The sequence below is a fragment of the Bos taurus genome, chromosome 9 (genome assembly GCF_002263795.3).
Source record: "Bos taurus isolate L1 Dominette 01449 registration number 42190680 breed Hereford chromosome 9, ARS-UCD2.0, whole genome shotgun sequence".
NCBI classification, from domain to species: Eukaryota; Metazoa; Chordata; class Mammalia; order Artiodactyla; family Bovidae; genus Bos; species Bos taurus.
In genome coordinates, this window is record NC_037336.1 from 87,307,127 (window position 1) to 87,327,020 (window position 19,894).

General features: G+C 42.3%; 1 protein-coding gene across 1 annotated transcript in view; it reads left to right on the plus strand.

Annotated features, from left to right (window-relative positions):
- The window catches only part of PPP1R14C (protein phosphatase 1 regulatory inhibitor subunit 14C), a 91,067-nt gene that overhangs the window by 1,984 nt on the left and 69,189 nt on the right, over positions 1-19,894 (plus strand). The window lies entirely within an intron of this gene.

A 19,894-nucleotide genomic window follows, 5' to 3' on the forward strand; every position in this document is an offset into this window, starting at 1 on the left:
AAGAGTTCCAGCCTCTTAGCAAGGTTGGTAAATCATGTATTTTCAAAATTCTTCTGAGTAACTGGTAAAAAAAAAATGGAAGATTGAATGCTCATTGTATTAAACATGTAGATTAGGTACCTGTTTTAAAGGGTAAATATGACCTTGAATCTTTCCCTTGTGCTTCTCACATTTCAGACCTCCACATATAGCGAACAGCTAAAGATCTGAGAGGTTTTGTGGTAAAATGACACAAGGTGCTCCATGCTGCCGGCTTGTTATTAAAGTGTGGCAGGCATTTCTATTCATTTGCTTGTTCTGTCTTGTTAGGTTGAAGAGCTATAAGTCATGTTGGCAATTTATAAATACTATGCTGATGCTACACCTTCACTGAATAATAAAAAGCCTGTGGACTAATAAGTAGCCATATAAAGGACTGTCTTCTTCCATCTCTTTCTCCACTAGTAGGGCTCTATTTTTAGCTTCAGCTCTCTGGTCTGATAGCCTCTCCTCACTGATAGTTTCAAGTATTTCAGCCTCTGGTGTGTAAATTGAGAAGGACCTAGCTGGTTTGTAGCTCTGAATCTCCTGAATATGAAGGTTAGTAAATGTTCAAATGGTGTGTGTGTGAAATTGACATGGAAAGCCAACTTGCCAGACTTCAGCTCGGCCAGAGGCTTGAGCTGTCTGCCAGGTTGGGTGCCTTCTAGATGAACACATAAGTAATTTCAGAAAAACTTGTATCAGTCAGGTCAGCAGTTAGATGATCTGTCCTTTTCAGAATAGGAAATAGTGGTCTTTTAGAGTGCCATAAAGTGTGATATTTTAAATTAGAAAGGAGTGAGGATAAAGAAATACACAGAATAACTTCCCGGCTATGGTTTTATCTAGAAGTTTGCAGTGGCCACTCAGTTTTGTATAGAGAATAACACAAAGAGAATTTATGGAGGACTTGTATTAGGTCCCAGGTGTTTTTCTAGGCCCTCTGTGTGCACTGATTCATTAGTCTTTACAACAACACATATGAACAGGGTGCTGTTATCCTCTCGTCTTATAGATGAGGAAACTGGGAGACACAGCAAAATTAAAAGGCTTTCCCAAGCTCCGTAGCTGGTGGATGGCACTGGGTGGATGGCATGGACTCTGAGTCCGTGTTCTAACCACCAAACCTGCTTCTAACTCTGCAGTGTCCTGTGTAAGAAAACAGACAGAGGCCTCACAGCATGTGTCTGAATATTTAAAAGTCATGAATCAAGCTATTGAGTGTCTCTTTAAAATGTGTTCTACCCTCTTACCTTGACAACTGTTATCTTCATAATGACCCAGAAAGGGAGGTTTGAACCGTGAATTCCCAGATCTCCCAGAGCTCAGAACTGATCAAAAGAACCTTTCCCTGGCCCAGGGCCTGCTTCCTTTGGCTGTTTACCTGTGATACCATCCTACCTGGTGAAGGGCATTGTGTCCACTTGCACGTCCAGTCTGTCCACACCCTCCGCCACCCCCTAACCGTGCCTCTGGCTCCAACCAAGGAAGCCAGACCTGGAAAGAGCTGGTTCATGCCTTGGAAGTGTCTGCGTATTTGATCAGGGGATGCTGGGGACTTGAAGTGTAGCCTAAAACCAGATGGAGACTTACCGGTCCTGGATGGGTAAGTCCACCTGGTACTCTGCAGGAAAATGCCTGTGGCAGGAGTAGCCCAGGGCTGTGACCCCTCTTACACAGTCTAAGCATAGTATCATTGAACAGCACAGCCTTTTGGATATAAACATAAATGTCTTTATAGATTCTAAAATGATTATGTTTATAGTTGTTTTCCATTTCATCTACTTGTACAGGTAGTTACATTTTCACCTAGGAATTTGATTATCCTGGAACTGCAAGGTTAACTCTGCATCAACATGTAAGGATTTCTGTTTTAAGACATTTTCATATCTCTCCCAAACCCTGATGGTTTTAAAGAGCATTTGATATCTGGCATAATGTCTACTTTGATAAGTATTGCAAGAGGACTTACTTGGTAAGTCATGTCAATTTTTCTCATCTTGCCCAGCATCAAGATAACATCAGTACTTCTAGTACAATTTGATTTACTTTGGAAATAAAAGCCCGTCGTTAATCTCGGATTACTGAAACCCCCACAGCAGCCTAGGCATAAACAGACTTGTACACGGGGGGCATCCCCTGGTGATCCTGACTGTCCATTCAGAAGGACTTTTCTTTTCCAGCATCAGTCTGCATTTTTTAAAAACTTATTTATTTTTTTTTTAATTGAAGGATAAAGGCTTTACAGAATTTTGTTGTTTTCTGTCAAACCTCAACATGTCTGTGTTTTAAAAAGTGGTTTCTGGCACATTACACTTTTTCATCTTCCCTTATTCCCTACCATCTTCATTCTGTAAATCAGTGGTTCTCAAAAATATTTTGATTGTGGCCCTAGAAAGAAATTCCCTTGCTTCCTGATACCTACACTGACACATGGATGGATGCAGAGATTCACAAAGACCAGTTAATGTTACCATGTACGCAAAAGAAAAATTACCAAGTCAATATAAAATGCATGCATGCGTGCCAAGTTGCTTCAGTCGTGTCTGACTCTTTGCGGCCCCATGGACTATAGCCTGCCAGGCTCCTCTGTCCATGGGACTCTCCAAGCAAGAGTACTAGACTGGGTTGCCATGCCCTCTTCCAGGGGATCTACCTGACCTAGGAATCGAACCCACATCTCTTAAGTCTCCTGCATTGGCAGGTAGGTTCTTTACCACTAGCACCATCTGGGAAGCCCCTAATACAAAATATGACTTTATTAATATTTAAATACAATATTCTATTTAATTTACCAGAATTTCTGGCTGTGACTCTCTAAATTAATTTCATCACACATTTGGGGGTTGTGACCTGCCATTAAAAATGTACTACTCCAGAAAGGGAAACATTTAAACATATTTAACAGACAAAGCTAAAATTTATTAAGTACTTTCTGTAACAGGTATGGTTCATGTAATCCTAGTAACAACCTCTGATAGTCCCATTTCGTAATCCTAGTAACAACCTCTGATATTCCCATTTAATGGATGTGGAAACTGAGGCTCAGAGAAGTCTAGAAGATGCCTGAGGCCCCTCAGCTGGGACACAGCAGAGCACGGCTGTGTCCAGAAAGCCAGACGTACCCTAACCACTGCTTCCTGAGATGGGACAGTACCTGACACTCTCTGTGAACCCCTGTAGGTTGCCTGCTCTCGGATGCAGCTGTGGTAATTTTTGGGTTGACTGATGTTGCATGTAGAGGGACACAGGTGTCGGTGGGTTTGTTCCTGGATCAGGCCTCTTCTTTTCAGTTCAGGTCCTTACTTTGTTCTCAACTCCCACTCTACAACATCAAATTAGCCTGCTTTGCTGGAAGGTAGAAACTGCTGTCTAGAAGATGGTTTGCGGATAATGTTCAGTTCAGTTCAGTTCTCAGTCGTGTCCGACTCTTTGTGACCCCATGAATCGCAGCACGCCAGGCAGATAATGTGGTGAATCCCTATTTATGTAGCTATTTGAGAATGAATTGGATTTTCAACAAAACTGCTTAAAACGGATACCAAGGAGGAAGAGGGGATGGGATGAATTGGGAGATTGGGATTGACAAATATACCCTACTATGAAGTGGGTTGCCATTCCCTTCTCCAGGGGATCTTCCTGACCCAGGGGTCAAACCCGGGTCTCCCGTGTTGCAGGCAGATTCTTTACTGTCTGAGCCACCAGGGGAGCCCCTAACGTATAAAATAGACAACTAATGAGAACCTACTGTATAGCACGGGGAACTCTACTCAGTGCTCTGTGATCACCTAAATGGGAAGGAAATCCAAGGACAGGGGATATATGTATCCATGTAACTGGTTTCACTTTGCTGTGTAGCAGAAACTAACACAGCACTATAACACAACTATACTCCAACTAAAAAAAAAAAAGAGCTGCTTAAAGAAAACACCATAAACTCAATCTGTAAAATATTATGGAATAAATTAAACACGTTTAAAATTCTATGAATAAAAGAATTCGAAATTGCCAAAGGCTGAAAAGAAAACTGTGCTTAACAAGTTCCCTTTGGAATAATGGTTAGGGAAATCTGACGTGGAGGCAGTGGGTAAAAGAATAAATGCTTTGAAGTGAGGTGAGCCTGAAAGCTACATTGGTCCCTGCACTGAATAGTGCTGAGATGGGGCAACTTCCTTATTAATTTCTGAGCCCCACTTTCCCCTGTGTTTAAGGGAATCATCCTGGCCACTTGGCGGGGTCGTTTTGAGATCTGAATGGGTCAGACCATGGAGCTGGAACTTAGTTGGTGTAGTTTGAACCACGCATGCATGCGTGCTCGGTCAGTCAGTTGTGTCTGACTCTCTGTGACCCCATGGACTGTAGCTCACCAGGCTCCTCTGTCCATGGGATTTTCCAGGCAAGAATACTGGGGTGAGTTGCCATTTCCTCTTCCAGGGGATCTTCCTGCTGCGTCTCCTCCATTGGAAGATGGACTCTTTACTACTGAGCCTCCTGGGAAGCCCCAGTTGGAACCATAACTAGCCATTAACTGTTGGTCATTCTCTATGATACAGGAGGGCAGAAGTGAGGAAGAAAATGAAGTCTTCACATCTAGTTGGTGGTAGAGTTTGGAGATGGATATGGGGTCAGAGGTGTTGGTGTGTCTTTGAACTTGAACATGAGCAAATATCATCCCCTTCCCTGTTTTTTCTAGCACCTTCCTTATTCTGGAAGTCCTTGTGAATTTTCATTTATGGGGAGAGAAGTTGCTGTTGTTCAGTCACTCAGTTGTGTTCGACTCTTTGCGACCCTATGGACTGCAGCATGCCAGGATCCTCTGTCCTCCACTGTCTCTCTGAGTTTGCTAAATTCATGTCCATTAAGTCGGTGATGCTACCTAGCCACCTCATCCTCTGCTGCCCCTGTCTCCCTTTGTCTTCAGTCTTTCCCATCTTCAGGGTCTTTGGCATCAACAGTTTGAAGGCATGGTTGATTTTAATTTTCTTCGTCTGTGTCCCTAGTAGGGCTCAAACATGAAGCACTAATGTGAATGAATGAAAAAGAATCGACCTTCAGAAAACTTTTGAAAAGTCATTGTTGTTTTAGTCCTGGATTATTTAGCGATGCTCCTTTATCATACTTCTGGCTATGGAAAAATACTAATCTAGGGTTTTGTTAAACAGTCATCCATATCAAACTCTTGCATCTTTACTGTTTGATTTCAACATTTTTGGATATACACCTACCTTCATTGACTTATTTGCTTGAAATAGGAACTTAAAGACTGCAAATAGCTGCAGCTAATTGATTTTTAAGCTTAGATTGAGAGAATTCTTTTGAAAATTGAACTTCTTCCTCCAGGGTCCTGTTCACTCTTTTCCTTTGCTTCTACTGTGTCCCTCACCACACTAACCTACCTGCTCTTCTCATCTCTGGCAACTGTTTGCTTCCAGTATCTTCTGTTTTTCTCCCACCATTGAAACAAGCTGGCTTCCTAGGGTACCCTTGCTCACCTCACAGCCGTCCTCTTTCTAGATGGAGAGCACAGTGGAGTCTGTTTCATTTTCCATGTGGTCTGCACACCATGTGCATGATTGCGTTTTGTAGTCCACTCTCCTGTCTCTTGTCTCCTGCACTTGGCTATTTCACACATTCACCTGGCTTTGCAAGGTACATTTCTTGTTACCTGAACTGCCCCTCGCAGCCTCCCGTGTTCAAGCCAGGCCAACTGCCCTCCCAAGCAGGCTCTTAACTACTCTCCTCTCTGGGCTGCTTTTTCAGCCTCCCCTTTTCACTCCAGCACACACACAAGTTGCAGTGTTTCTTTTGTTACCAACAACCCCTACCACAAAAATGCTTTCCTTTTTCAATCCTGTACTTCCTTTGATGGTGGCCCTATCTTCTCCTTCCCTTACTGTTTTTCCAGATCTTTCTCCTCCATGACACCACTGTTTATCCATCACCATCTGATGTCAGCTTCTGCCACAGTTTCCCTGAGGATCTCTTTGCTTCTCAATCCAGTGGGTTTGTTTGGGTCTCTATTTCCTTGACCTTCTGAGGCCTTCGGTGCCCTTCTGCATTTCCTTGGGAACCCCTTTGCTCTAAGCAGATCTCTCCTGCGTTTCATCCTAATCACTAGTGACGCTTCCAGCCTCCTCTCTGCATTTTCTTCCTCTGCCTTCCTCTTCAGTGATGTCACACCAGGTCTGTCTTTGGGTCCCTACTCTATTCTCTCTATTTTTCTTCCCACTGCTACATCCTCTTTCTGGGTGATATGAATATTCCTGTGGTTTCAGTCACTGTTCACATACTGACAACTCTTCAATCTCCATTGTTAGCCCTGATCTGTTTTCGGAGTACCAGACATATTCAGATGCCTGGTGGGAGCCTCACCTTCAGCTGCTCTGAAGCTGAGTTTGTTGTCATCCTCTGCAAACCCGCCCTCTTCCTCAGTTGCCTCTGGATGGTGGGCACACTGTCGGCAGGTGTCCCAGCCAAAATCATACTGGCTCCCTTCTCTGACCTCTTCCTGTGGGTCACACCCAGCAGTCAGGAGACCTTGTTGATGCCTGCTCCTTCGAGCCCTGGAGTCTGACTGCGTGGCTTCTCACTGCCACCACTTTAGTCCAGCACCTTACAATGTCTCACCTGTATTATAGCACGAGACACTTTGGTCTCTTGTCACTCAAATTCCTGCTACTACGAGTATTAGTACTACTATGATCCCTCTACTAGTGCTGCTGGTATTACTACTTCTGCTACTCAAATAGCTCTCAGTCAAGGGCCAGGTGACGTATGCATTTTATCTCCAACAGCTGATCCTGGCAGTAACTTTATGGGGTGGGATGTATTATCTTCATTGCTTCGCATTATAGAGGAAGAAACTGAGGTCAGAGAAGTTGCTCCTTGTCCCAGTCCAAGGTCACGGTGACTCCCAAAGTCATATGGCCTCCATGCTGCCGTTGCTCCCATCAGCTGCTTGTCTCAAGTTCTTACTGCACACCGGATCCTTGCTGAGCTGGAGTTCAGTCCTTGCAGTAACTCGGGAAGGGAAGTCGAGAGACTGCAGTACAGAGATCTTGAGCCACAGGTCTCAGTCAGAGGCAATATCGTCTCAGGTAGGGAGGCTGGAGCAAAGCCCTGTCTCCAGTTCCTGGGATGGGGTCTTCTCCTCTGATCCCTCACCTCCAGCTCTCCCTACCCACGGGAGTTTCAGAGCCCCATCCATGTGGCTAGAGTGTTTCCAAAATCCCAACCTGATCTAGTCACCCCCACAGCCTTTGGGGTACAGCTTAAGATAAAGCTCAGGGGTCCCCTCTCTGGTCCCATCTCTTGTCCCCACCCCACCCCTGCTTCTTCAACCAAGATCCCAGTGCAGGTGAGGTGGGAACCCCATCCCGCTTGCTTTCTCCCTCTGCCAGGGTCACCTGTCTCTTCCTCCTCTTCCTCACCTGTCTACCTCTTACCTGTTCTCTTCCAGGAAGCCTCTGTGACAGGTGCTGTCCCTGGCAAGCTGGCCAACAGGCCTTTGCTGGCTTGTGCCTACCCGTGTCTCAGCACCTTTCTGTAATCCTGTCCCTTGGCCTTGCTGCCAGCTTCGTAAGGGTGGACTCTTGTGGTCCCTGCAGCCTGGGTGGCCTCTTCATCCTGTCTGCACTCAGGGGTCCAGGACCTGGCTGTCAGGAGAGTGATGCACAAACTGGCCCTGTAGACCAGTTGGCAGCATCTTCTGGTGCCGTGCATTTCAAAAGTACATAGCCCAAATTAAGTGCATTAATGTAGTATGACTCTGCCTGTATTAAAAACCTGCTCTTCTTGGGACTTCCCTGGTGGTCCAGTTATTAAGACTCCTCGCTTCCACTGCAGGGGGCTCGGGTTCAATCCCTGGTCAGAGAACTCAGATCCCACATACAGCATGCAGCATGGCCAAAAAAAGAAAAAAAAAAAAAAAAAAAACAACTTCTCTTCTATCATTGATGAAATTTTGATTCTTTTTCATGGTTATGAATTATATTCATGTAGGTTTTTGTTTTTTTTTTCCTGGAAAATTCCCTGGGCAGAGGAGCCTGGCAGGCTACAGTCCATGGGGCCACAAAGAGTTGGACATGACTGAGCAACCCAGCACACAGTTTTTTGAAACTGTGAATTAAAAGAGTATCATGATGGAAAAAGGCATTAATGCCCGGGTCATAAAAGTCTTCAAAGGGAGTAATCACACATTACTGCCATTCTTCTCTGTAATTTTAATTTTTTATTATGTACAATAATATTACTTTGTTTGCACAGTAATTGTTCACTTCTTTGGGAGTGGAGATGCTTGCTGTACTGGGAAGAAGTGAGGGCTTTTCCAGCGGCAGATAACATTCAGAGCGACAGGCTCACACATGTCTTGATGGAACAAGGAATGAAAGCCAGGATTCCTGCCTCTGCTTAAAAGTTCAGGCCAATAAATTTTCACCAGGTTTTTCTTAGTCAGCACTGGCATTTTGGAAATCTGTTCCACTGCGTAAAAGCTGAGAAAAAAGGAGAGCAGAGTGTGATTTGGTCTCTAAAGCATCACTTTATGGTTGAGGATAAAATGATCACAGAAGGATTTTTCCTTTTTGAAAGAATCCTTGGGGCAAACTGTGGAAAGACTTGTGGAGGGCAAGAATATTCATTTATTCATTCATTCCAACAGATATTTGCATAGATGGGGAAAGAGGAATAGGACGCCATCATCCATTTAAATTAGGTAAGAGAGAAAGAGAAGGTAAAGGAACCCTATGCATTATAGGAGGAGAATGGAGGCATCCACATAATTGGAAGTCCTTTGATGGCAACAACTGTCTCCTGTTTGCAGTTGAATACGTGTTTTCAATACATTTCTTTACTGTCTTTTCATACTGCTTATGGGGTTCTTGAGGCAAGAACACTGAAATGGTTCCCATTCCCTTTTCCAGGGGACCACATTTTGTCAGAAGTCTCCACCCATCCATCTTGGGTGGCCCTGCACAGCATGGCTCATAGCTTCCTTGTTACACAAGGCTGTGATCCATGTGATAATTTTGATTAGTTTCTGTGATTGTGGTTTTCATTCTGGAGGCTGTAGAATTATAGTTCTTGCTTCTTCTGTCTGTCATAAGGGTGGTGTCATCTGCATATCTGAGATTATTGATATTTCTCCTGGCAGTCTTGATTCCAGCTTGTGCTTCATCCAGCCTGGCATTTCCCATGATGTACTCTGCATATAAGTTAAATAAGCAGGGTGACAATATACAGCCTTGACATACTCCTTTCCCAATTTTGAACCAGTTTTCTGCCACCCTTATGGCAGAAAGTGAAGAGAAACTAAAGAGCTTCTTGATGAAGGTAAAAGAGGAGAGTGAAAAAGCTGGCTTAAAACACAACATTTAAAAAGCCAAGATCATGGCACCAGGTCCCATCACTTCATGGCAAATAGATGGGGAAACAATGTAAACAGTGGCAGACTATTTTCTTGGGCTCCAAAATCACTGCACATGGTGACTGCAGCCATGAAATTAAAAGCCACTTGCCCTTTGGAAGGAAAGCTATGACAAACCTAGACAGCATATTAAAAAGCAGAGACACTACTTTGCTGACAAAGGTCTGTCTAGTCAAAGCTATGGTTTTTCCAGTAATCATGTATAGATGTTAGAGCTGGACCATAAAGAAGGCTGAGGCCTGAAGAATTGATGCTTTTGAACTGAGGGGTTGGAGAAGACTCTCGAGAGTCCCTTGGACTGAAAGAAGATCCAACCAGTCAATCCTGAATACTCATTGGAAGGACTGATGCTGAAGCTAAAGCTCCAATACTTTGACCACCTGATACAAAGAGCCGACTCATTGGAAAAGACCCTGATGATGGGAAAGATTGAGGGCAGGAGGAGAAGGGGACAACAGAGGATGAGATGGTTGGATGGCATCACTGCCTTAATGGACATGAGAGCAAACTCTGGGAGACAGTGAAAGACAGGGAAGCCTGACGTGATGCAGTTCATGGGATCACAGAGTCAGACACGACTTAACAACTGAACAACAGCAACAAATTTACTGCCTAGTGGTTGTGTCCTTCTTCCTTTACTGTAAGCCTGTTGTCAGGAAGATTATCTTAAATTCATTGACATTACAATGTAAATGATTAAAAACATGTTATCTTTCATTTTAATAGGAAGTAAAGTCGTAAGTAAGAGAAAGTCATCATTTAATAACTGAACTTCAGGAATGAATAAACAGGGCAGGCTCTATCATTTATGGACTGTGGGACCTTGTTGCAGTCTATGAAATCTATGACTCAAAATATGTTTCTAATATGATGTTGCGGGAATGACCTGGCCTCTGTTCTAGTGGGTGGCCCGCTTACCAGCCAGATGACCTTGGCAACCTATCATATTCATGATAGGCTTTTGTTTTCAGGTTTTCTTTCCTCATCTTAAAAAAAGGGGGAGGAAGCCTAGGGTTTCCTTGACTGATCTTTCAGTTCAGTTCAGTTCAGTTCAGTTGCTCAGTCATGTCCGACTCTTTGCGACCCCATGAATTGCAGCACACCAGGCCTCCCTGTCCATCACAAACTCCCGGATTTCACTCAGACTCAGGCCCATCGGGTCGGTGATGCCATCCAGCCATCTCATCCTCTGTTGTCCCCTTCTCCTGCCCCCAATCCCTCCCGGCATCAGAGTATTTTCCAGTGAGTCAACTCTTTGCATGAGGTGGCTAAAGTACTGGAGTTTCAGCTTTAGCATCATTCCTTCCAAAGAACACCCAAGACTGATCTCCTTTAGAATGGACTGGTTGGATCTCCTTGCAGTCCAAGGGACTCTCAAGACTCTTCTCCAACACCACAGTTCAAAAGCATCAATTCTTCGGTGCTCAGCTTTCTTCACAGTCCAACTCTCACATCCATACATGACCACCGGAAAAACCATAGCCTTGACTAGATGAACCTTTGTTGGCAAAGTAATGTCTCTGCTTTTGAATATGCTATCTAGGTTGGTCATAATCTTTAGAGGTTCTATAATAAATCCGGATGTGCACTGGAGAAAAGGAGATTTATTAAAGGGAGGGTGATGCTGGAAGCAGTAATAGAGGGGCTTTCCTTTCAAGGCAAACCTGAGACAGACTAGTTCACCCAAAGATCATCTGATTTCCATAGTCATTTCAGTAGCTAAAGTGAGTGTCTCCACCCTTCCCTTGCATAATCTCTTGTGTGATGTCACTTGGATGGAAAGATCAAATTGAGAAGGCTTTAAAAAAAAGAAAAACCCTCTTTCCCCGTCCAGTACTTTCCCCCTACTATTGACTTCCACGTTGAATTTGAAATCTAATGGTGCAGATACTCAGAGCTACTCTTATCTGCCTATTTTTTTTTTTTCATTTAATTGGGCTAACCTTTAAGAAGAGCTGGCATATCTGACTTAAGGCTTTTAGGCATATACTTTTTAATATTGGCTGTTAGGTTCTAATTATTTGTCCTTTATCTTGGCAGCTCATAATTAACTAATGGTGGTATTTATTTTAACTTGAGGATTTGTGTTGAGATATAAAATGAGCATTCGAGAGAGGAAAGTGTGGCAGATTTAGGAAATAAATTTTTAAAAAGGCGAGGAGCATAAATTAGCCTAAATAAGAGGCTGAAGAAATCTATACTCAACAAATTAATTTTCACTGGGGAATTTATTCCTGGAATGTCACTTTATAGTTAGATTTAGAACTAACATGACAGGATAGAAAAATGAAATTAAGGTTTTTCATAGACAGTTCTGGTAGAAAGTGGAGAGCAGAACTGATTGCTCCTTATAATATTGGTTTATTTTGTTTTATGATAGAATCCATAAAGCCCCATCAGATAATCCCATTCAATCCATGCAAAAGCTCTGTGATGTAAGTAGTCATCTTATTTCTAAATGTGAAAATTGAGTCTCAGAGGGGCTTAGTAACATGCCCAAGTTTAAATTGCCAGTAAGAAGAACAAGACTCAGAAGCAGTTCTTGGAAACCGTGAACATTACTTTCACCTTCACCCCGTGGTCATTTCCATGTACTCTAGCATTTTTGACCAATACATCAGGCAAAACTTTTCTGCCTAATTTATTTTATATATTTTCAAATATTCTGCATCTTAGCTGAACAATTTATAGCATTCTGTTATTTTTCAGATGAATCATTTACCAGATTCAGCTGTTTCTTTTGAAAAATTCAAATCCATTAGTTTTCAAGTATATATCACAGTTAAGTGTATTACTTCTTTCGTTTTGCCAGGTTTGCACGAGTAGTTAGTATTGGGGTTCTTATGTTCTCCATTTATCCACTCAAATGGAGTTTTGAAGTAAAAAGTTGGAAACTCACTTTAAATAAACCATAGGATACAGAGTAGGTATTTTACCCTTCATATTTGAAAATTCCAAATATTATCTTTGATGTGAAGTAAAGAAATAATGCTTCTTCCAAACAAAATGTGAAAAAATCCTAAATAATATCTTTTGCTTCTGCTAAGGAATATTTTTGTCCTGAGCTGCTGTGGTCAACCATCTGTTAATATCTTTTATGTTTTCTTTGTCAGTAGTATTACTTACAGAGCTGCTTTATTCATTTCTGCAAATATTAATTGAATCGAGTCTGTTTCAAGGCAAGCAGGTAAGGTGTTGCATTTTCAGACTGGTAAAGATGACTTTCCTGTTCTCATGAGCTAATATTGCACATAACAGTTCTAATTAGTCAACTGGTTTTTCTCCTGTTTGTGATGGGGTGTGGCAGCTCTTTACCAAGTCAAAAGAAAATGAGTCATTGATTGGGTGTTAAAACATGATTATGCTTGCTATAATGATAACACTATAAATATTACAACTAAAAAAAATAACATGTACTATCTCTGGTAGACAAGTGTCTTTTGTTAAGCTAAAATATTCCATTTCTTCATCAAACCCAGATGGTTCCATATTTAGTAATCTTATGCCAGAAGCAGTTTTTATATGGATGGATGTTTAGATAATGAAAGTGTGTGTGTGTGTGTGTGCAGGTGTGTGTGTGTGTGTATCTAGGTAAACAGACCATCACCCAAACTAGCCTGAGACTTTAAAAGCATTTAGTTGACAGTCACGTCTCAAACTTCTAGACTATTCTCACGTTAAACTTCAGAGAGGGATAGTAGGATGCCTTTAATACGTGGAAGAGCTGTCAGTTGAGTTTACTCATTATTCTAAAGAGGAACTAGTTTATTTATCCTTGACACTGTACTATAAATTGCCTTGCTTAAAGCAATTTAGAGCAGTCAAGGAGGGCAAAGAATGAGATACGGAGAACATACAAAGCATGCAAAGTGCAATACAAATTCTCAAGCCAACCGTTATGAGTAAGACTCTATCGTACTCAGCTGCCTCTACGGTACCAGCTTGAGTTCTGAGCAGCCCTGGTGGGCGTGAGTGTGAGTAAGCAATACTCTTACCTCCTTTCAGGAGCCTCCATCCTGCTGCTCAAGGAGGGACTTACTTCTTCATTTTCAGCCTTTCCTTCAAAAGTGACAGAGCTGGACACTGAAAATCTGCGCATTTCATGGTATGGAAATGAAGCCTCAGTTAAGTGCCAGACACGCATACACAGAAGACTCTCCCTGTTGCTTCCTCTCTTTGCCCAGATCTAAGGTCCCCTGGACTGTGAAGAAGGCTGAGCGCCAAAGAATTGATGCCTTTGAACTGTGGTGTTGGAGAAGACTCTTGAGAGTCCCTTGGACTGCAAGGAGATTAAACCTAAACTCAATCCTAAAGGAAATCAACCCTGAATATTCACTGGAAGGACTGATGCTAAAGCTCCAATACGTCAGCCACCTGATGTGAAGAGTCAAGTCTTTGGAAAAGACCCTGATGCTGGGAAAGCTTGAAGGCAGGAGGAGAAGGGGATGACAGAGGATGAGATGGTTGAATGGCATCACTGACTCGATGGACATGAGTCTGAGCATACTCTGGGAGATGGTGAAGGACAGGGAAGCCTGGCGTGCTGCAGTCCATGGGGTCGCAAAGAGTCAGATATGACAATGACTGAACTGGGCTGAACTCCATATACTCTGCAACCAGTTTTACCTATTAGCAACATCGTAAATTAGTATGGTACATTTGTTACAATTAATGAACCAATATCAATACATTATTTTAACTAGAATTCATACTTTATTCAGTTTCCTTAGTCTTTATACAGAGCCTTCTTTTCTGTTCCAGAATTCACCCAAGATACCACGTGACATCTAGTTGTCATGTCTCCTTAGATTCCTCTTGGCTATGGTAGTTTCTCAGGTGCTTCTCGTTTTTCATAACTTTGACAGTTGTGTGAGGTTCTGTTAGGTATTTTGTAGAACGCCCCTCAAATGGGACTTGTGTGATGTTTTTCTTATAATTAGACTGGGATTGTGAGTTTGGGGGAGGAAAATCGCAGAGGTGAAGGGTAGTTCTCATCACATCCTGTCAAGGGACTTCTTATCAACGGGACTTATCACTGTTGATGTTGATCTTGATCACCTGGCTGGCATAGTGTCTGCCAGGTTCTGTCACACCTAAGGAGGGGGGACTTGTGCTCCAACTCCTTGTATTTCTACATAAGTTAAATGGAATTCTTCTGTGTGGGACATTCATCTCCTTTCTCCCACTTGTTTATTTAGCCAATAATTTATTTAAATATATGTGGCCAGTACTTTGGCCACGTCATGCGAAGAGTTGACTCATTGGAAAAGACTCTGATGCTGGGAGGGATTGGGGGCAGGAGGAGAAGGGTACGACAGAGGATGAGATGGCTGGATGGCATCACCGACTCGATGGACGTGAGTCTGAGTGAACTCTGGGAGTTGGTGATGGACAGGGAGGCCTGGCGTGCTGCGATTCATGGGGTCGCAAAGAGTCGGACATGACTAAGCGACTGATCTGATCTGATCTGATGTGGGCTGTGGGTATTTATTATGTACTTTGGGTTAAAATTCATTTCTTCTGTATTTATTTTATTGCCTGAATTGTTCCAACTTTGGAAGCTGTTTCAATTGGCTCCTTTGTTTGTATGTTTGACATACTCCCATAATTGTATGTGTGCACGTGTGTTTGTGTGTGTTTAATACTTCTTTACTCTCTGGTTCTACAAGATATTCCAAGTTCATCTTGCGTATTTTTTGCCCTAGACATAGAATCAGCCATTTCTACAAGGAGATTTAGTTCTTTTTGTAGAAGAATGTTATTAGAAACCAAGACATGGATGTTAGGTGTGGCTACTGGGGTCATTGTTTCTAGGGTCTGTCAGCTGTCAGAGTGAAGAAAGGGATGTGTGCCTAACTATGGTATATACATATATCTGTAAATATTTCTACAGGTAACCAACCATCACTCTCTATATTAAGCCAAACATGAGTTCAAGGTGATGTCTCCCACTCTAATCCATTACCATGTGCCTTATTCTAGCCTCTTTCTCTTGCTCATCTGTAAATTTTTATTCCATCGATGAGAAACTTGAGGTTCCCACAACTTGCCATCCATTCACTTAATTGTGCCGTTGTGGGGTACATATACAGCAGTTATCAGAATTGTAACCCATACCCCTGTGGGAAATAGCTTTATCAACTGGAGTGCAGTGTTTGTGCACAGTTCACTTTGCATTTAGTGTTATAGACTCTACTCGTTTCCAGGTACTTAGGTCAGCACCTCCTCCCCATACCTCTTTCAGTGAGGTTGTTTCATACATTCGCAATATAGTTAGATTGATTTTGCCATATTCTGCATTCCATTTTGGGATTGCCCTAACTCTTAAGTGATTATATATTTTATTATTATTATTTTGGCCACAGCATGCAACTTGCGGGATCTTAGTTCCCTGACCAGGGATTGAACTTGTGCTTCCTGCAGTGGAAGCATGGAGTTCTAACCACTGGACAATCAAAGAATTCCCTTAAAAATTTTTCTTGAAACCTGCACATACTAAATTGTCCTTTGTGCTGTAAAGTACTTTGTGTTTTGACAAATACATGATGTCATGTATTCACCCTTACAGTATCCTATAGAATGGCTTCATAGTGCTGAAAAATCTCCTGTAATTTAGTCATTCAACCTTTCCTACTTCCCCCGGAGCTCCTGACAACCACTGATGTTTTCACCATTGCCACAGTTTTGTCTTTACTAGATATCACATAATTGGAACCATGTAGTATGTAGCCCTTTCAATCTGGCTTGTTTCACTTCAGTTCAGTCGCTCAGTTGTGTCTGACTCTTTGAGACCCCATGGACTGCAGCACAACAGGCTTCCCTGTCCTTCACCAACTCCTGGAGCTTACCCAAACTCATGTCCATCAAGTTGGTGATGCCATCCAATTATCTCATCTTCTGTCGTCCCCTCCTCCTACCTTCAATCTTTCCCAATGGCCAACAGATTGAAGCTTCAGCTTCAGTCCTTCCAATGAATATTTAGGATTGATTTCCTTTAGGATTGACTGATTTGATCTTCTTGCTGTCCAAGGGACTCTCAAGAGTCTTCTCTAATGCCACAGTTCAAAAGCATCAACTCTTCGGCACTCAGTGTCCGACTCTTTGTGACCCCATGGACTGTAGCCCACCAGGCTCCTCCGTTCATGGGATTCTCCAGGCAAGAATACTGGAGTGGGTTGCCATTTCCTTCTCCAGGGGATCTTCCTGACCCAGGGATCGAACCCAGGTCTCCCGCATTGCAGGCAGACACTTTAACCTCTGAGCCACCAGGGAAGCCCTCTTTATGGTTAGCAACATGTATTTAAGATTCATTTACATCTTTTCATGACTTGATAGCTCATTTCTTTTTATAGCTAAATAATATTCCTTGGGTACCACAATTTGTCCATTCAACTATTGAAGGGTATCTTGGTTGCTTCAAGTTATAAATAAATCTGGCATAGACATTTGCTCACAGGCTCTTGAGTGGATATAAACTTAAATTTGGATAAATAAGCCAGATGTAGTTTTGAATGCTAGAGATAAGGATAGTAGGGACACAGCAATGAACCAGAAAGACGAAGTCCTTGTGCTCTGGAACCAAATACCCGAGAGTAAAACAAAATGGTTTCAGCTCGTGAGAAGTGCTGTGGAAGAAATAAAACAGACTAATGGAATAAAGAATGAATGAGTGTGCCTAGTTTGCTGGTACCAGGGGCGGCCTCTCTGACGAAGTTGATTGCATTTGAACCAGGACCTACGCAATGACAGTTGACATCAGCTGCGCAAAGACAAGAGAGGATGAGTTTTTCTGCAGTAGGATTCAGTTAATGCTGAGACCCCGAGGCAGGATGGACCTTGACATAATCAAGGGACTAGAGACAGAAAAAACTGTGAGATGAGATCATGAGTGAGAGCATTAAAAAAAAAAAAAACTTTCTCTTGTAGTATAACAGAGAGGGCACACAAATCCTAAGTGTATGGGTTGATGAATTGTCTCAAATTGAGTCTACCACGATTCATCCAGATCAAGAAACGAAACATTGATAGTACCACACGAGTCCCTGTTGTACCCTCTTTCCATTGTTAGTATACTCCACACCCTCTCCTGCAAGGGTGATTGCCTTATTAAATAACTGATTGCCTTTTTAAATAACTTTTTTGTCTTTTGTTCAGCATTGTGTTAAACACATCCAAGTCATTGCACACCATTGAGGTTTATCCATTTGAATTGCTGTACAGTGTTCAGTCTATGAATACATCACAGTTGTTTTTTAATGTGTTCTGCTTTTGATGGGCATTGGGGAGGTTTCCAGTTTGGAACTATTCTGAAGTGAACTGCTGTGAACATTATTGCATGTGTCTTTTGGTGAACATATGTCTGCATTTTTGTTGGGTGGTATACACGGCAGTGAAATTGCTGGCTTACAGGGCATACCTATGCTCAGCTTTGCTAGATATTCTCAGACAATTTTCCAAAGTAATGACAGTGACTTACATTCCCACTAGAGTATCTGAGAGTTCCAGTTGTTTCACATCCTTGCCATCACTTGGTATTTCTTCTCTTTCATTTTAACTATCTGTTAGGTATACAGTGTTTTCACATTGTGGTTTTATCTGCATTTATCATGAAGTTCAGTCCTTTTTTATGTTTATTGACCCTCAGGGTATTCTCTTTGTGAAGTACCTGTTCAACTCTTTTGCCTGTTAAAAAATAAACTTTTGATTGAGTTGTCTTACTGATTTTTATACATCCTGGATACTAATCTTTTATGCATCCTAGATGTCACTCATTTGTCAGAAATATGTAGTGTATGTATTTTCTCCCCTTTGTAAGTTGCCTTTTCCACTCTTGTAATGTCTAAGTGTTTTTTGATGAACAGAAGTTCTTAATGTTGATATTGTCCCGTTTACCAGTTTTTTCATTTATACTTAGTGTATTTTGCATCCTGTTTAAGAAATCTTTGTCTGCTCCAAAGTCATGAAGATGTTCTCCAATGTTATCTTTTGGATCCTTCATTGTTTTAGTTTTTAGAATTAGATCTATAATCTACCTGAAATTGATGGTATACTATAGACCTCAAGATTCATTTTTTTTCCCTTGGGGACATCCAGTTGACCCAGCACCATTCATTGAAAAGCTCATCCTCTTCTCTACCATGCTATAGTCGAGAAACAAGGACCTTGTGTGTGGGGGGTGCTATTTTAGATTCTGATAGTGTGTTTTCTTCCTGGGTGGGATCTTCCCATTGTGCTTACTATACTCTGTCTTCCATTCCTGGCACAATGGCCTACACACCAGAAATGATCAGTAGGTATCAGCTGGTTGATGGTCAGGTCTGAACTTGCCTTTTCAGCAAGAGTATGTGAAATCCCTAGGTTCAGACTCAAAGAGAAGGTTCCCAGATTTGATTTTAGAGAAGACTTGCCTTGACAACTTGATTGTATTTCTTCAACAGGTCCAAATATGGTTTTAGACAAGTCCTATTGGCCACAGTCCTAAGAAAGGCCAGTGAGCTTCAGACTAGTCAATAGGACTTGGAGAAGGCTATGGCACCCCACTCCAGTACTCTTGCCTGGCAAATCCCATGGACAGAGGACCCTGGTAGGCTGTGGTCGGTCCATGGGGTCACGAAGAGTCGGACACAACTGAGCGACTTCACTTTCACTTTTCACTTTTATGCGTTGGAGAAGGAAATGGAAACCCACTCCAGTGTTCTTGCCTGGAGAATCCCAGGGACGGGGGAGCCTGGTGGGCTGCCGTCTATGGGGTCACACAGAGTCGGACATGACTGAAGTGACTTAGCAGCAGCAGCAGCAGCAGTCAATAGGACTTTGTCTATTCAACCATCCAGTCATCCACCCAATTAATATTTGTTATGAGCCTACTGTGTGTCAGGCCTGAAGTAGAACTATGAAATTATGGGATTCTTTCCAGAGTTTCTGTTTTTTATTTTAGAGCATTTGTTGTTTCTTTCTTTATAAGTTAAACGTTCCAGTGTGAGGAGGGTAATTTTTGGAATTTTCTATTTCTGGGGTAGCTTTGTTGTTCTATTATAGTTATTTAAAATTTTTTTGTGTGTGTGACAGTTTGGGTAAACAGGCCACAAGCCTATGAATTAGAGCTTTTATGTTGCTATCAGAATATTTTAAAACAAAACCCTACAGAAGAAAAGAGAGTAAACAAAAATGTTTTAGAGCCCATTATTTCATCCAGTCAATTTAGTGAGCAGTGAAATATATTTCTTATTTTCAGAATTCAGTGCCAGTGCAAAGACCACATTCAGAGGAGTAGAGACGTGCCTTTTCAGGAGGTTGGCAGTGTGCCTAGGAGGGGGAGTTGGTGTTGCACAGCAGGTGGGTCTCATGCTAGTGCCCCTCCCTGTCCGCTGGCGATCTGTCAGCTGATGGCTTCTCTGTGGCCACCATCTTGCTCCATTATGCTGGGGCCGCGGTTCATGTCCCAGGGCC